This window comes from Protopterus annectens, chromosome 3.part0, assembly GCF_019279795.1.
Source record: "Protopterus annectens isolate FY-2018-M chromosome 3.part0, PAN1.0, whole genome shotgun sequence".
In the NCBI taxonomy this organism is placed as follows: domain Eukaryota; kingdom Metazoa; phylum Chordata; order Ceratodontiformes; family Protopteridae; genus Protopterus; species Protopterus annectens.
In genome coordinates, this window is record NC_056731.1 from 1,826,905,710 (window position 1) to 1,826,918,312 (window position 12,603).

A 12,603-nucleotide genomic window follows, 5' to 3' on the forward strand; every position below is an offset into this window, starting at 1 on the left:
CAAAAGGACTGCAGCATCCACCCCCTTTACAACACTGTGCAGTATCAGCAATGAATCTATCTACTGTGGGAGTAGAACCCACAGCCTTCAGCATCAAAAGCAAGGACACTATATGTTGTGCTATTAACAATGCGAGATGATTAAACATAAGCAGCACTAAACTTTTGCTCCCCTGCAGCTCTCAGCTTGTAAAATCTACTCAACACTCAGCTGTATCTCTGAACTTTGCAGCACAAGAAATCTGGAAAAAGACAAAATTTATTGGAGGGGTTGACAAAAGGCCAAAAACCAGGGACACATTTTAAACATTGCTTGTATAATGTTGGAAAGTTGCTAGAATAAAATGCTGCGTTACCACCATACATTTCACTGCCACGTCTTGAACCCAGGGGACCCTGTGCAAAACAGTCAGAGCAACATACCACTATGCCAAATCAGCTGTTTTGTGAAAGAGGAAGACTGAAACTTAAATGGCTACCATTTAGTGAATTCAATTCTCACCATAGCACAGCTGTCAACCTCTTGGCACAAAATACCTGAACAAAGCCAATAATGGGTGAATACAGCCCCAAAACATTCAGTGAATTCAGTTCTCACCATAGCTCTCAACCTCTTAGCAAAAAACACCCGGACAAAGCCAGTAATGGGGGAATATAGCCCCCAAACATATTCAATGAATTCAGTTCTTAACGTAGCTCTCAACCTTAGCACAAAACCTGGATGAAGCCAATAAATACCTGAACAAAGCCAATACTGGGTGAATACAGCCCCCAAGCATATTCAGTGAATTCAGTTCTTACCATAACTCTCAACCTTAGCTCAAAACCTGGATGAAGAAAATAATGGGGGGAGGGGGATACAGTCCCAAAGACAGGGATACATTTCAAATATCCATCTTGTACACTTAAAAAATTGCTAGAATAAAAGCTTTTGTTACCATGCACTTTCTGAAGAATATGAAGTCTGATACTGAAATGAGTGCCCATTTTTTTTTTTTAACATTTGTTAACCAGGAAAGTCTGACTTGGAAAATAAGCTAATTTTAGCAGAGGCCCAGAGAGACACACTCCAGACAGCCAAGAATCAAACGAGAGAACATGTAGATGTCAGGCAACAAGGACACAAATACAGAAACCACAGATTTTACGAGGAACAGAAAAAGTATGAGGGAAAAACCTGCAACATTTTTACAAATGGTGGTGGGTAGGGAATTCAGGCTCTTGCCACTTGGGCCCAAGGTACAGGGTTAAAGCCTTATTCTCTACCCACCACCATGTAACTCCTAGGGCATTTTACACACACACACATCCCTTACTAAAGCCTCCCATTCCACTAAAGCATCCCATCTTCCGTCCGTTTCAGTTCCTGCTCACTTGCAAGGGTCCCATCTTCAGTAAAGTCCTCTAAACTGTCCGTTTCAGTTCCCACGTGATGATGTCACAGCATCCTCTAAACTGTCCATTTTAGTCCCCGCTTGCAAACTGCGCGCGATGATGTCAGCACGCCTGCGACTGGACTTCTTAAAGAAGAACGCCCTAAAAAAAAAAAAAAAACTTTTTTTTAAATTAAAAGATTAACTTGTCAGCGGATTCCAGGGGGTTGCAAGTGCACCCCCTTGCACCTGCCTGCGGGTGCCCTTGGTCATTTTGGATAAATTAAATGCAACAGAGGAACATACACTAAATAAGCCAACAACAAATAGATTATTACTAAAATAATTTGACTAAAAGAACTCTGCAGGAGACAATGAGTGATTACCAATAAAATATGAATTTACTGTAGGTGTACTGTCTTCCTTTACTTTCCCAGTCTTCAGCTCACCAACATTAACTTACACTTATGAAAAGACATGGCTTATCAGTGGTATCCTGACTCTGAGTAGAGGCACCCTACATTCTAGTGTGCAGCGCTTTTACATATTTATAGATTTACAAAGCAGAGTCTAAGAATGAACTATGATCACCCTGAAAATTCCCATCCTGCATAGGGCACCTCCTGCTTCAAGAATGGGTAATCACATCAGGTCTAGAATGAATGTGAAGGTACCTATATGATAATCAAGACTTACCTTAGGTAAGTATTAATCAAATAGTATTTAGAGCATCTTAGAGAGTTCTCGGGGCAGTTAGAATACTCTTAAGCCTCTCCTCCCTTGACCAAAAACAGAGATTTCCTTTCCCTTTCTTTCCCTTGTTTTAAATCAGTACTAATAAAAGAAATTCAGCAAACATAGGTAAATAGAAATAACGTTCAGTAGTCCGTCTTGTACATGACTCGCAATCCATTAAACAAGTCAGTGACTAACATCACTTTAGTAAACATTATAAAGACAAATTAGAAATAACTTCCTAGCTCTTTAAATTTTCTGATAAAGCAAAAAGTTAACAATAAGCTATTTTAACTAAAAGTATAAAGCATTTCAATTTTTCCTTGCATGTATACATTTCTACTTATTGTAATGTCAGTAGCTGTCTTTGAAATCTGTACAATACTTCACTTCTTCAAATCATTCCTTTTTCAATTCAGAGTTTGTTTTGTCAAAACGACAACAATATTTCAAGGGCACAATTAATATTTAGACTGATGTTTCAAATAAATAACTTGTCAGTTGCCAGTTGAGTTAGTTTAGAATGTGTGGTTAGTGCAAATATAGCATGTTGCAAAATGTATTTTTTCGTGTGCTCTAGAGACTGTCATATGCAAGTGACATATATAACGTAGCATATATAGAGCAGATAGCTTATGGATTCAGGTTGTAAAAGTAAGTTATGCTTATTAATCAGGCAGTTTCATTTAAATTCACAAGTAATTTGGGGACATTTCAGTTGAGTTTCCAGGAATGTGTAGTCCAATATGAGTAACTGAATCCACTTTTTCTCATAAACATATGTCACAATTCATTAAACAAAGCAGAGTCTAATATCTGTCTAATAATCATTATAAAGACAAAGAATAGTAATTTCCTAGCTCTTCAAACTTTCTGATATTGCATAATGTTGACAGTAAGCTATTTTAACTGGAAGACTAAGGCAAGGATTCACGAAGCCTCACTGTAAGAGTTATAACTCTTACACAGAGGCTGCAGTTAAACGGAGTGATGTCAGCATGCTCTGCATATTCATGAGAGCATGCTGAATCACACCTAAGGCTAACACGGTCCATGTAAGACAGTAGGGGGCGTGTCTGTAGGCCGAGCCCTGCAAGCGGACACGTCCCCAGAAGAGAAAAAGTGCACAAAGTAAACACCCATGACAGAGTCCATGGAAATGTGAATAAACACAACACAACACATGCCCCCACAGACTATGAACAGAAAATATATAAATGAAAACGTTATATATTTTTGTTAAATCGTAAAGATGTTTGCCCATGAGTGTGCTCATTTGTGCGGGCATGCCCGTAGCGCAGCCACAGTTAGCAGTCAGTGGGAAAGCATATAAGAACTAAATATGTAAAGTAAGCCAAGAAGCAATAGCATAGTGGTAGAAACGTCAGCTAAAGAGCAGGCATCCATGGTTCGAGCCCCCACAATATCAGTTTTATTTTTAGTAAAATAAGCACAAAACAAGTCCCTGACAAATATGTACACATATAAAATCACATTTTATGTAAAATGTAATGAAATAGTCCATTTATTTTGAAGAAATGTGAGGTAACAAAACAATAAAAAATGCCAGATGTGCCTATAGCTGAGCTACAGTTTAACAAGGTGAGTGCATCTGCCCGTAGGTGAGCAGTGGTTTAACAGGTGCAAAATGAGTGTCTGTAGCTGAGCAGTGGTTTAACAGGTGCAAAATGAGTGCCCGTAGCTGAGCAGTGGTTTAACACACTGAAACTGTGTGCCCCTAGCTGAGCTGAGCGTAATATGCGTGATGACAGCCAAATGGGGCGTAAACCAGCGTACCCCGTTTGTGCGGAGCTGCGCACCGTACTAACAAGCTAACCGACGGGCAACGTTGAGCAAGCTGTAACAAAACTGCCTTTACACAGACACACCCCCTAGACTGTCTAGACAGCAGTGGGCAGGTTCGAACCCAGGATACCATGTACCATAGTCAAGGTACTGAACCACTAAGCCACCACAGCTGTAACCCGAAATGCAGTAATAGCACATATATAGGAATGAATAGAAAGTGGAGTATGACAAAGCAGGTTTTGTGAAGTGGATACAATTCCAAAATGGCCAATCACAGATAAGTGTGGGAAAAACGGCATATATAAGCCCCGTAGGTGGGAATACACAGCATAAACGATTGTAGAACTGACTTGCAGCAAGAATGTCAGGTGTAGGTGAGGGTAGTTGCTTTCGAGCAGAGAGGTGGGGCGTTGAGGAGTCCAGATACATGGTCTGGCTCCTAGTCCACAATCATGAGGCCCAACTCATGCAGGGCCAGGTCCTGTGGGGAGCATATAGGGCTGAGGCGTGGGACCGGTTGGCTCATGATCTCACCAGTGCCACAGGGATTCCAAGGACTGGTGAGCAGGTCCGTCACCACCATGCGGACCTGAAGAGATGCAAGCAGGACCAATTGAACCTTTGGATACAGGAGGCCCGGCAAATGCCCAACGCCCCACTACTGAGTAAGTTACATTTAATTATGTATGTAAGAAATTAAATCAGCTGATATTATGGAGATGTGTATTCCAATATTACTTCATTTATATTACAGCTGCAGGTGTCCGTTCTGCGAACCACAGAGCCTATGGCGATAGGCTGGTGCGGTTGCACCACCAGGCAGGTCAGTAATCCACTCCCAGTAACTGTAAAGAAATATCAAAGTATGACAGTTAGCAAAAGAGTGCAGTGTAGTCACTAAGTAATAAAATGTGCAAGTAACAGTGTAAAAGTGTTTGCAAGTATTGCTTGATTAGAAAAGTGTGTTGCAGTCTCTAATCCAAACAGAAAAATGAAAATGTCTGAAATAAAGTCTGAAATAAAGATGCCCCACTTGTAATATAATAGTACACAACCTGCAGCAGGCTGAAAAGTACAGCTGCAGAAGATGAGCAAATCACATGTGTGAAATATATCCCTGTTGAAATACTGAAACATGACAGAAGTGAGACTGCTGGAAAGGATTGTAATAACTACAGGTAAAACATGTCAATAAAGCCTAGAAGTAAGTACCATCCTGAATAGTAAAATGAAAACAAGTGAGAGAGAGTGAGAAAGAGTTATGAATCCACCAATAAAGTAGTAATAACCCCTGAATAAAGTATACTGCAGTCAGTACAGAATGAAATGAATGTGACAAGTAGAACCAAACTGCGAAATGTGTCCAAAGTGTTGCTGCAGCTGGAATGTGTATCCCAAAATCTGGATATGTTGCTCTCAGTCTGCAATATGCAGATAGTATGATTGTCTGAAATGTCAAACATCCACAGTTGTCTATAGCTATATAAAGCAAATGTAGCAGGATGATGTAGCTGAACAAAGCCAGATATGAATGAACAGCAGATGCAGGGTGGTATCCAACGAGACGGAGCCCGAATAATGAAAAAATTCTTTACCCAATCCAATGATCAAAATGAAGTTCAAATACACATAAAGTCACAGTTTAAAAATGATAAAACAACAAGTTAAGTGCTTTCGTCAATACTTAGACTTCTTCAGAACAGTGAATTGCTGGCTGATAACTCCTTAAATACACACACAGTCAGTTAGTAAAATATTACCCCACATCATTTCCTTTCAATTAAGAAACATCACAGGAAGTGTAAGGTAGTAGTGAATACTCCCCCTGTTTGCAAGTACACAAAAAGTCAACTAACCAAATGTTAAATCAATAGTGTCACATCTAAAGAATGTTATAAGGCAAAAAATACCAATGACAATATAAATAAATCATAACATAAATAACTGTTTAAGTTTCAAAAGTGGTGCTATAGAAATTCTATCATTAAGACCTGGAGGGGAGTATGCATTCAGTCTGATCTGCCACTTTAACTCAATGTACTCCAAATATTCCTCAGCAGGTCCGCCCCTTTGTCCCAAATCAACTTGTTCAAGAATAAAAAAACTAAAACTGCGATTACTTTGGTCATTAATATGCCTAAATAAAGCATTATTCATATTTTTCTGCTTGATGTCATATAACCCTTGGTAGACTCTAAGTCTAAAAGCATTTTTTGTTTTCCCCACATAATAACCTTGGCAGTTTTTACATACTGCAATATAAACAACCCCCTTAGTATAGCAAAACATTTTCTTTTTATTAGTAATGGATCCAAAATTCTTAAGATTAAATTTGTCTGTATCCATCATGAAAGGTCACTGGGGACATCTACCACATTTATACGTGCCACCTCTAGTGAGATTAGGTTTGCCTTTTTCAAGTAGTCCTTTTATTGATGTACGAAAAGAACCTATTCAAATCTTGTTCTGATTGATTCCAAAACAGGACAATATCATCAAGGTATCGCCCATACAATACCCATGAAGTCCTGAATTCGGAGTTAAAAATATATTGATCTTCCCAATGTGCTAAGACAATGTTGGTGAAGATCGGTGCACAACATGCACCCATGGCAACTCCAAGCCTTTGTTTAAATAAATGTCCTTCAAATGTAATGAAATTATTTTCCAAAACCATCTCCATACAAGTACGGATGGTCAAGATGGTGTCATGATTCAATGACGAATTACTGCATAGAAACTCATAGAACCAGTCCAGACCTATATCATGTGGTATAACTAAAAACAGGTCACAGACGTCAATAGTCACCAGGATGAGGTTACTGTCATACATATTCTAATTGACTTTACCAAGGAAGTCCCATGAGTCCTTAATTATAGTAGTCCGATTATCAAGGACCCCCTTAGTCATACTGTCAATGTATTTTGCTATACTAAATGTTTTGGAGGCTTTAGCATCTACAATGGGTCTTAAAGGTGGACTGTGTATTGATTTGTGAATTTTTGGTATTCCAAATATGGTGGGAATCCTGGGATGTTTGGTTAAAATGTAGTTGTGTGTGTCTAGTGTGATTTGTCCATTCAGTAAAAGTTGCTCCAATTCTAAGTCAATGTTACGATATGCTATGTTTAATTCATTTTGTGAGGTCTCAGTGTACACTTCACTATATAGTATGTCAAACATTCTACTATTGTAATCATCAGTGTTCATAATAACCAGACCCCCACCCTTGTCCGGTTTCATAAGTCTTATATTAGTCTGATGTAAAATTTCACTCAAAATACCCTTCACCTCTATTTTTAAATTGTCTATGAGTGAGTCATTATGCCTATAACCCAATTGTGTTCTAATGTCGTTTTCACATAGAACCTCAAATATTTGTACCAAAGGGTGATTGGGAGGTTGAAAGGTACTTGGTCTTCTAAGGTTTGAGCCACAAGTAAAATTACTATCAGGAAAAAATAAAGCTAGATTTAATTTCCTTGTAAATAGTTTTAACTGCACCATAACATCTACTATGTTGCCCTTGCTAGTAGGCACAAAATTCATACCTTTGGATAGAAAATCGGCCCATTGCCTAGTGACAGTAAGACCACTGTAATTATAAATACTGACGTCACCCAAATAATTAGTCACAATTGAAAGAATCACATTCTCAGTCTCAGTATGTGATGGGCTGCTTATCTCCGGTAGTTGTTAAAGTTGTTAAAGTAGTAATAACCCCTGAATAAAGTATACTGCAGTCAGTACAGAATGAAATGAATGTGACAAGTAGAACCAAACTGCGAAATGTGTCCAAAGTGTTGCTGCAGCTGGAATGTGTATCCCAAAATCTGGATATGTTGCTCTCAGTCTGCAATATGCAGATAGTATGATTGTCTGAAATATCAAACATCCACAGTTGTCTATAGCTATATAAAGCAAATGTAGCAGGATGATGTAGCTGAACAAAGCCAGATATGAACGTGTATGAATAACAATAAAATGTATCTTGATGTAGCAGTAACAGTCCTATCACCAAATGGAAGTAGTTATCATATAGGAAACTGTAGTTAGAACAGTAGTGTGTATATATCTGTAGCTAATAGAAATGTACAGCATATGTATTGGTATTCGAAGGTGTTAATAATATTTTCTTCACCCACCCTATAACCACATATAATCCATTCCACGTGAAATTGGTATGTGCAATCACAATTAACACCCCTGGACATTTGTCCTGTTGGGTCATAAATATTTGCATGTCCATTGATGCATCTGCCCTGTTCATACATCCAAACCTGATGGTCTGTTGCCATCAATCAACCCTGCATGTTGTTGGACTGTGTATTGCTGTTCAAATTATGCATGTGTTATGCTCGCTGTTCAATGGTGTGAATATCTGGGTGTTTGGTTAATGGGAATACTAATGCATGCTGTTACAACTAATTGCGAATGGTATTGTATGTTACTAACCCAAACTGTCATGACATAATGCAAAACATAGGACGACAGGGAAGGCGGGTTCCAGCGGACCCACCTCTCCCACTTCAGCTGGCGAGTGCACCTGGCACTAGTTCCCAGTCTGGACCCTCCTCCGGTGGCCCTGTGCCACCTGCAGGTGGAAGCGCTGCAGGGGATGGGGCCTGTCCCCCCTCTGCAAGCATGGCCAGAGGAGAACCACCACTCACCCTCCGTAGCGTCCAGACTGTGGTGTGTAGGGAAATCCAGGACTCTGTTCGTGGGCCCCTACGCCAGCTTGAGGCACAGGTGGCACAACTTACGGGCATGCCTGTTGCCCAGCCTACACAGCCCCCAGCACAGCCCCATCCTGGGCAGTGAAGGAACAGTGGCAACTGCCCATGGGTGGGGATATCAGTTCCACTGTTGCCATCTGTGGGCTCATGGGCTCTGGATATCCAAACATCCATCCTCGTCAATTGTGTAACCCCCCCCACACGTGTCATACACCGCCCCTGTATGCATCTTGTTTGTCTTGTCTGTTGACCTACCCAACCTACCTCCCCAGCTATACCGACTTCCTTCACCTGACATACCACTCTCACCTGAAAAAACAAAAAAGGGCATTCTGTACCCACAAAAAAATTACGCCCCATACATAGCTGCCCATTCCGCACATATGTCTGCCGGACATGGAAACTATCAATTACAACTGGCTGTACAACAAGTATTATTGTTGTCCTTACACCTCTCTCAGGGGTGGAAGGTATCAAATGTCACACCAAATTACAAACAGATGCACAGCTGTTGCTGTTGAAGAAATGGGCAGCTATGGACCCTACCTACATCCCTCCTGCAAAACCCAAGCTTGTTTCCCTACTGTCTTACCCTCTTTGTGACGCCTTTTTCACCACTTTCCTGTCTCCCCATTTTCATTTCTTTCAAAGAAAATAGCGCGGGTGTGCGCAAGACTAAGCACGTTTAAGCGGTTGTAAGCGGGTGTGCGCAGAGCTGAACGCCAGTGCGCATGCGTGAGCTCCGTGCAAACCAGTGCTAACCCAGTTACAACTGCTTAAAAGTGCCTTAGTCACTCTGATTGACAGGTCCTGTAGTCAGTTCAAAAGCAAAATAAAATTCCACTGTCAGTTTCGAACCCAGGACCTTAGAAACAGTAGTCTGCATGACTTACCACTAAGCCATGACTGCTATACAAGAGCATTGTGCTAAAATAAATATATCATGTAATAGTAGGAATGAATGTAAAGGGAATATAGGATGTGTAGTACACAAAGCATGTCATGTATATTTACTGTCAAATCCAGTGGATATCTATGATAGTAGTGTGTGAACAGAAACAGCCATGCTAGTTGGTAGCTAGTAGGTAATAATGTCACTGTAGCACCATGCAAGCCACACACATACTCACAGCAGGATAATCACTGCCCATACCCTACAACCTCTTACAGGAACACATCCGGACCAAGTAATAAAATATGTGGAGCAAAGGGCCAAAACCAGGGACACATTACAAATAATGTTACAACAAACTCAGACAGTTCAGAGAATAACAGGTTCTGCATTTTGTGGGATGTTTGGAAGGGTATGAAGTCTTAAACTTAAATGTTTGTCACTATATTCTGACTTGAGCCCAGAGTGATTTGCCAGAAAAAGCTGTGCATGACATATTGACCAAAATATGAGGTAGAAATGTGGACAACCTGCAAATATTTGTACACATGAGAGGTCTGACACCACCATATTTAAATAGTTAAGATCCTAGACATAGCAACAGTGAATGAGTTACAGGGATGCCCCACAGACTCCATGTGAAATGTACAAACAGTAGGCAGAAAGGTGTTACAACACATGCAATGGTAACTATGGAGTCCTGAAAGTATGCACCACTTGCATGGCAGAAAAAGTATAGTATTACATATGCTCATGCTATCCCACAGTCACAACTGCAGCATACCAGACAATTTAATGGGTGTACCCCACTGATATGTACCATTCCATGAGGCAGATAACAGATGCACCTGAGAGTCTCTGGGGCCTGCTCAGCAGCATACTCAAATACCCTAATAGATGTCAAGGCCCACACCATGGCCAGACCACACTGCATGCTGTAACACCCTAGCAGATAAAGCAAGCATTCCAAGATGTGAATATACATGGAAAATAGGAAAGTCACAGCAGCACACTACAGTCAGGTCACCTAGCAGGCATACAAGTAGTGACTGTAAAGGGCAAATATTGAAGCCATAGCAACAAAGTGCAAGCAAAAGTGCAAGGAAAGCACACACACACACACACATTAACAGTAGTAGTAGTCATAGGTGTCAGTGTACATACACAGTTAGTACAGGAAACTGGAGAAATGAATGGAGAAATGTTAATCTACAACACAGCTGGAAATATGAGAGAGATACCAACCTTTACACTCACAGAACATTGTCCACAGCATACCAGCATGGTCCCTGCCCTTAAAATCTGAAAGGGCTACGCCTATCTCACATACCTTTTTATAGCACTGTTCTGAAATCACAGTGAGAACTGCAATCAGTACACAACTGGCTGCATGCAATTAGCAAATGCTGGCTAACAATTGGTGCAGAGGCCATCACATGGACATATGCAGATACCTACAAAAGTATGCTGTACTCCCAGTCCACACATGCAATACTTTCATCGCACCCTGAGGAGGAAGTGAGAGACAGACAGAGAGAGAGAGAGAGAAACAAAATTAAGCATACACAAACAAAATTGTTCAGCAACAGCCACCTGAAAGCTGACAACTGGCAAGTGGAGCAGCAGGACACAAAACCAGATGGCAATACAAGCAGCTGTGACAAACACAGGTAATGTAAAGTAATACTATAAAGGTCTACATACTGTGAACCCTCCATATGTGTCATTGGTCTGTATCCATATGTATATGAAGATGTGCAAAGGGCAGGGGACGTACAGCAACTATCAGTGAAGGCTGTACATACATTTGTATGTGAGAGCATCTATGTGCACATATCAATGTAGGTTGAATGTAGGTTGTAGTGCAATGTACAAAGTAGGTTTCACAGTTATGTATGTTTAGCAGTATGTTAGTGTGTGTATACAGTATGGTAGACAAACATGTTGATATACCTGTCTATGATATGGATACGTATGTATGTCAAAATATGTATGTATATATATATATATATATATATATATATATATATATATATATATATATATATATATATAATATGCATATATGTATACATACATAGAGAGAGATGTAGGAATACATAGACAGATGTAGATAGATAGAATATGTACAAACATATATATGCAATACACACATACAGATATAGATATATGTAGATACATATACATAGACAGACTGATCTGACTATCTACAGGTATGACTGTATATGACGACCTCAACACCCCCTGTCCCACCCCTCTGTCACTCTCACCCCCTCTGTGTCACACCCCCCTCTCCATATCTATAGCAATATATGTACATCAATATATATATGTGTATATGTATACAGACATATATATATATATATATATATATATATATATATATATATATATATATATATATATATATATACATATAGATATATCAATATACATATATATATATATATATATATATATATATAGAGAGAGAGAGAGAGAGAGCTGTATATATATTCTGAGTGAGGCACATGTGTACAGATGTATTGCAACAGGTGCCTGGTGACAAAGGCATGGAGTGAACACCAGTGTCAAAACTGGAGTACCATATCCCATTTCAGATCACCTACACCAGTAACCACCAGATATGTGATTGGCTGCCCACCACTGCATGTGTCAGGGGTGAACAGGGTCATAAATGTGTACAATAGTCCCCCCCAATGATATTCACAGTGGCACACTATTCCTGGAATACCTGCACATGGTATGTGTCAGCAGACATGGTGTGTCAGCTATGGACATGCAGGTCAGTGTACCCCTCCACACCACATAATGGCTGCCATGGTATGTACGTCACATGACAGCTACAGATATGGAGAAGGACACAGTGACATGTACAACACTGTGACAATGCACTCAAACACATTACCAATGCACAGTGACTGACAACACCACAGAGTACACACATACTACCCACATAGAGGTTACCACTCCTGGATTTACATACTTAAGTTCAACCAAAAACCCCTGAAAAAAAAAAAGATTTTTTCCAACAAAACCAAAATTTAAAAATAAAAAA